The sequence below is a fragment of the Saccopteryx bilineata genome, chromosome X, assembly GCF_036850765.1.
Source record: "Saccopteryx bilineata isolate mSacBil1 chromosome X, mSacBil1_pri_phased_curated, whole genome shotgun sequence".
Taxonomy (NCBI): domain Eukaryota; kingdom Metazoa; phylum Chordata; class Mammalia; order Chiroptera; family Emballonuridae; genus Saccopteryx; species Saccopteryx bilineata.
In genome coordinates, this window is record NC_089502.1 from 13,946,884 (window position 1) to 13,953,724 (window position 6,841).

At 36.0% G+C, this 6,841-nt stretch overlaps 1 non-coding gene across 1 annotated transcript; it reads left to right on the forward strand.

The window, feature by feature from the left end:
- The first annotated feature begins 2,025 nt into the window (after positions 1-2,025).
- On the forward strand, positions 2,026-2,101 carry TRNAA-AGC (transfer RNA alanine (anticodon AGC)). The gene has a single exon. It is a non-coding gene; the product is annotated as a tRNA-Ala (tRNA).
- The last annotated feature ends 4,740 nt before the right edge of the window (positions 2,102-6,841 follow it).

Here is a 6,841-nt window from a genome sequence, read left to right on the forward strand (position 1 = left end):
ATGAGACTCAGAGACATGGACAAGAATGTGATGGTAACGGGAAGGGGGCCAGGAAGGGGAGAGAGGGGGTTGGGGGAGGGGAGGGACACAAAGAAAACCTGATAGAAGGTGACAGAAGACAATTTGACTTTGGGTGAGGGGTATGCAACATAATCAAATGTCAAAATAATCTGGAAATGTTTTCTCTGAACATGTGTATCCTGATTTATCAATGTCACCCCATTAAAATTAATTAAAAAAAAAGAAAATAATAAATTGTTCTGAATCAAATGAATACCCATATGGAAAAATTCAAATTTTGGTAGATCCCAAAATGGTAGTTTGAGGAGCACAGTAGACTTTATCTACAGCACAGTGACCATTTAACTACTGGAAATTATTTTTAATTTTTATTTATTCATTTATTTACTTGTTTGTTTATTAGAGAAAAAGAGAGAAGGAGGGAGAGAGGGACACACAGGGACAGACAGACTCTAAGGGAGAAAGATGCAAAGTATCAAATGGTAGTTGCTGCGCGTTAATTGTTCACTGGTTGCTTTCTTATACGTGCCTTGACCAGAGGGCACCAGCTGAACCGGTGACCCCTTGCTCAAACCAGTGATCTTGGGTTCAAGACAGCGACCTTGACTTCAAGCCAGTGACATTTGGGATCAAGCCAGCAACTATGGATTACGTCTATGATCCCAGGCTCAAGTTGGCTACCCTGCACTCAAGCTGGTTACCTCAGGGTTTTGAACCTGGGTCCTTAGCGTCTCAGGTCGATGCTCTGTTAACTGTGCCACCACCTGGTCAAGCTGGAAATTAGTTTCTGAAAACATATGTAAAGCCTCTGGAAACATCTTAAAGGCACAAAGAAAAAAGAGAAATATTTAATCAAGAAAATCACCTAAAGTTCAATAAGAACAATGAGAAATAGTGGTATTTGTGTCTTGACATGTTTATATCACCACTACTACTAACTCAGTGTGATGGAAATTACTCCAGGTGTTTGAAATCAAGAAGATAGACACTCTCTCCACATAGCTCCCGTCTAGGACCACAGTTTTATCCTGGAAAGAGCTGACCACCAACGTCACTTATTACTCTATGCTCCATAGTCAGAAATTTTATTTTGGGAAGTCACTGTGACCTAGTAGTCCTTCTTCGTTCACCAAGTCCCTCCTCAGAGGATAAAATCTGTTCTACAAGCATGGTAGTTAAAAATGTTCTACCCTGAAATACAGCTGATTCAACATTGTGGAAGGGCAGAGGTTGCATACTACAATGATTAAACATAAACAGAGAAGATCAGGACACTCTCTGATGCTATAACTGAGATGCCTCTTTAACAAAAACATGTTGCTATCTCCATCTCTTAATCCCTTGCATGGGCACATACATTCTCTCCAGGAAAAAAAGGTAGATATGAGAAGCAAAAGCTCCATAGATCAGACTAAGGGGACTGACTTTATTTTGAAAATAATGTGGAGACTTCCAAGATCATTGAGATTGCCATATTGTGGAGCACATTGCTGAAAACAATTTAATTTTATTGGAGACCAAATAACAGAACACTCATAGGTCTATGATACTATAACAACAAATTAAAGGGTAGGCCAGCTAGAAATGTGTAAAAAAGAACCAGGGAAAGATACATCTAAGAAAAGTCCTCCTGAAATTCTATAGAAGGTAAGATTAGGTGTGGGTTTTAATAGATGCCCTTCATCATATTGAAAATCTTTCCTTCTATTTTTTTGTTTGTTGAATCTTTTTCTTATGAACAGGTATTGAATATTGAAAAATGCTTTTATAGCAACTATTGGCACGGATGTGATTTTATCTTTTATTTAATTAATGTGCCGTATTAGATTGATTTTCATATGTTAAACAAACTTAGAATTTTTGCAATAAATCCCACATGGTCATGATGTATAATACTTTCTATATTACTGGATTCAGTTTGCTAGTATTTTGTTGAGAATTTTTAAAAATTTTATTTAGAAATTTAAATTTAATGGGGAGATATTGATCAATAAGAGTACATAGGCCCTGGCCGGTTGGCTCAGCGGTAGAGCGTCCGCCTAGCGTGCGGAGGACCCGGGTTCGATTCCCGGCCAGGGCACACAGGAGAAGCGCCCATTTGCTTCTCCACCCCTCCACCGCGCCTTCCTCTCTGTCTCTCTCTTCCCCTCCCGCAGCCAAGGCTCCATTGGAGCAAAGATGGCCCGGGCGCTGGGGATGGCTCTGTGGCCTCTGCCTCAGGCACTAGAGTGGCTCTGGTCGCAACATGGCGATGCCCAGGATGTGCAGAGCATCGCCCCTGGTGGGCGTGCCGGGTGGATCCCGGTCGGGCGCATGCGGGAGTCTGTCTGACTGTCTCTCCCTGTTTCCAGCTTCAGAAAAATGCAAAAAAAAAAAAAAAAAAAAAAAAAAAAAAAAAAAAAAAGAGTACATAGGTTTCAGGTAAACATTTCTATAGCACTATTATTGTGGATTATGTTGAATATCTATCACCCAAAGTCAAATCATTTTCCATCATCATATATTTGTCCCTCATCACTCCCTGCCATCCACTCCCTCCTATATATTCCTCTCCCCCTGGTGAGCACTTCACTTTTATCTATGTCCCTGGATTTCAGTGTTATATCCCACCTATGTGTGAAATCATATAGTTCATACTTTTTTTCTGATTTATTTATTTCACTCAGTATAATGTTGAGAATTTTATACCTATATATATTTTTTATTTAGAAAATAAAATTTAACAAAGTGACATTAATCAACAAGAGTACATAAATTTCAGGTAAACATCTCCACATCATTTGAACAGTCAATTAGGTTGTATACCCATCACCCAAAGTCAAATCATTCTCTGTCATTATCTTTATTTATAAGGAATATAGTCAGTAGATTTTTTTTCCTTTCACATTATTTTTCTCTGATTTTGGTATCAAAGTAATATTGGCTTCAACAAATTAGTTGGGAGTGACTTCTCTATTATTTTTGAAAGAATTCATAAAGAATAATATTCAAAATGTACAAGGATCAACAAAAAATTACAAGACATACAAAGAAAAAAACTATGCCATATTCACAAGAGAAAAAACAAACATTAAGAGAAAATGTCCTCAAGGAAGTATAAACATGAAACATTCTAGACAAATATTTTAAATCACATGTCTTAAATAAGCCACTCTTTTTGTTTCTTTTCTTTTGCTTAATCCTTTCACCTTTACACCCACCCCTAACATCCCTCCCCTCTGACAGTCTGTTATCAGTATCTATGAGTCTTTTTCTATTTTGTTTGTTTATTGTGTTCATTAAATTCTCATGTAAGTGAAATCATATGGTATTTGCCTTTCTCTGACTTTTGTTTGTTTTAGAATTTTCACTCTTAACAACAATGCTGCAGTGAAATTCATGGTGTGTGCTGAATCGCTCCAGGGATGACACTGAGATTGCCATATTGTGGAGCACATGAAACTTCAATTTTTGTGTGGCAGGCCACATATGATGCATGACTTAAGTTTTACTCCCCAAAGTGGTTGAACCAACATATCTCCCATCAGTGGTGTTGTAATTAATAATTTCTCTTCAGCCTTGCCAACAGATTGTGTTGAGTCTTAAATTTTTACATTCTAATATATGTGAAATGTTATCTCCTCCTCATTTCATTTTGCATCTGCTCAATTTCAAGTAAGTTTGAGATGCTTTAACATTCTTAGTGATCATTTAGGTTTTTAATTCTGGAAGTGGCTTTTTGCTATCTTTTTTTCTGGAGCAACCAGAGAACCTCTGTCAGAAGCCATAGCCTTAGGTAGAGAAATAAAGCCCACCTGCTCTAAAACCCTGAGTTCAGGGTTTTATGCTTTTCCTTATGCTTCCCAATTTTTTGCCTCTGTCTCCCATGGCCAAACACAAATGAAAACCAGAGGATGTCTGGGACTGGGACAAAGTGTTTAGCCTGAAACTTCAGGCTGGGCTGGAATCACTCCCAATTGGAGACTCTTTTGATATAGCCCCCAGAGATTGCAGTGGTTGAACATGCTTTTACAGAGGGTACAGCTGGCACTCAACCTGAACCTGCAGCATGCCTCTCCAGAGGAAATAAGAATTAGAGACTCTGGCAGAGACTGAGAAGTTTGGCTTTAGAGTAGGGACCACTATCCTTTCATTGAGTGACTGACCATGTGACCCCCAAGTAGAGGATGCATTAGATACCTTACGAAGCTCAAAATTTAAGGCACTCTATTTAAAAATATGTCAGTTTTAAAATAAACATTTAGCCTGACCTGTGGTGGCGCAGTGGATAAAGCATCGACCTGGAAATGCTGAGGTTGCCGGTTCGAAACCCTGGGCTTGCCTGGTCAAGGCACATATGGGAGTTGATGCTTCCAGCTCCTCCCCTTTCTCTCTTTCTGTCTCTCTCTCTTCTGTCTCTCTCCTCTCTAAAAATGAATAAATAAAATAAAATAAATAAATAAAATATTTAAAAATAAATAAATAAAATAAAATAAACATTTAGTATTTTGAATATATTTGCAAAAGAAAATTTGAGTTTTAAAAAATTTGAAAACTCATGTTTTAAAAATAATTTGAAAAGTTCTGGATGTCAGTTATTTGTAATATATTTTTTTGGTTATTAAATATTTTTTAAATATTAAAAATAGTTCAATCTGGTAAAAGTCTAAAAATAAATTGATTCTAGAAATGCCTGCCTGTCTCCTAAGTTTAAGAAATTTGTTTTCATCCATTTACCACATGTTTCCATCTGGATGGTCTATCATATAATTACACTCATATGTCCAAAAATAATATTAAAATAAAATGGTAATAAGCTTGTACCTATTAATAATAACCTTTACTGCAAATGAATTAAATGTTCCAATAAAATGACATAAGGTAGCTGAATGGATAAGAACACATGACCCATATATATGCTATCTATAAGAGACCCACCTCAGAGCAAAAACACATACCAAAACTAAAGTGATGAAAAGAACATTCTATGCAAATGAAAATGGAATAAAAGATAGGGTAGCAATATGTATAACAGACTAAACAGACTTCAAAATGAAGGTCATAATAAGAAACAAAGAAAGTTACCTCATGATATTGCAAGAATCAATCCAACAAGAGGATATAACCCTTGTTATACATGCACCCAACATATAAGTACCTAAATATATAAAGTAAATCTTGGTAAAGAGATTAAGAATATAGTCATAGTAGAGTATTTAAACACCTCACTGACATCAATGGATAAATCTTACAGACAAAATATCAACAAGGCAACCAGCAACTTTAAATGACACACTGGATCAATGAATTTAATTGATATTTCTAGAATATTTCATCCCAAAGCACCAGAACACATGTTAATTTCAGTTTATATGTAACATTCTCAAAGACGGAACACAGGTTAAGACCCAAAATAAGTCTTAACAAACACAAGAAGATTGAAATTACATCAATTATCTCTTGAGATCACAATGGTATGAAACTAAAAATTAACTACAATGAAAAAATAAATAAAACCTAAAAAATATTCATACACTTGGAATCTAAATAGCATATTATTAAACAAGAAATGGGTTAACAAGGAGATCAAGAAAGAAATAAAAAAATTACCTGGAAATAAATGAAAATGAACACAAAACAACCAAAAATCAATAGGACACAACAATAAACACACTGAGAGGTAAATTCTGAGCATTATAATCCTACATCAAGAAGCAAGAAAATTCTTAAATAAATAATTTAGCACTACAACTAAAAGAAATGTAAAGAGAAAAACAAAGCCCAGAGTAAGTGGAAGGAAAAAAATAATAAAGGTTAGAGTGGAAATAAATGACATGGAGAATAAAAAAAATGAAAAATAAAAAGACCAATGAAACCAAAGACTGGTTCTTTGAAAAGATAAACAAGTTTAAGAAATCTTTAACCAGACTCAATAAATAAAATAAAAAATGAAACAGGGGAAGTAGCAATCAACATCACAGAAATACAAAAGATTGTAAGAAGATACTATGAACAATTATATACCAACAAAGTGGACAACCTGAGCTTGACTTGTGGTGGAGCAGTGGATAAAGCATTGACCTGGAACATTGAGGTTACTGGTTTGAAACCTTGGTCTTGTTTGGTCAAGACATATGGGAGTTGATGCTTCCTGCTCTTCCACCCTTCTCTCTCTCTGTCCTCTCTAAAATGGATAAATAAAATATTTTTTTTTAAAAATCGGATAACCTGGGAGAAGTGCATACATTCCTAGAAATAATCTTTCAAAAATTAATAAGGAAGAATCAGAAAACCTGAATAGATTGATTACAACTAATAAAATTGAAACAGTAATAAAAATAAATAAAAATCTCAACAAACAAAATCTGGAGCATATGGCTTTACAGGAGAATTTTACCAAACATTCAAAGAACTGACACCTAGAGATACAAGATGGTGATGGAATAAGTGGATGTTACACTCACCTCCTTTCAGGACCAAACTGGAGTTATAACTAAATTTAAGAACAAACATCTTGAATAATCAACTAAAGACTAAAAGGAAAAGAATCTTATAACCAGGGATTCACAGAAGCAGCCACATTAAAACTGGTAAGAAGAGCAGAGAATCAAAAAGGGCTGGCCCCACTCCCGCAAGCAGTGGTTGGTTTCCACAAGGGTATCTCAGCTGCAACAAATTTCCCCTAGGAAGTGTGGAGCCTAAACCCCAAGCCAGTTCCACAGCCCAGAGCACAAGAGCAAGGAAGCAGAACCCACATAGCATTTGGCTGTGAAAAGTGATGAGATTTTTCAGTCTTCCAGAAAGAGACAGGAGTCCACAAAGACTCAAGCACCCTCTTAAA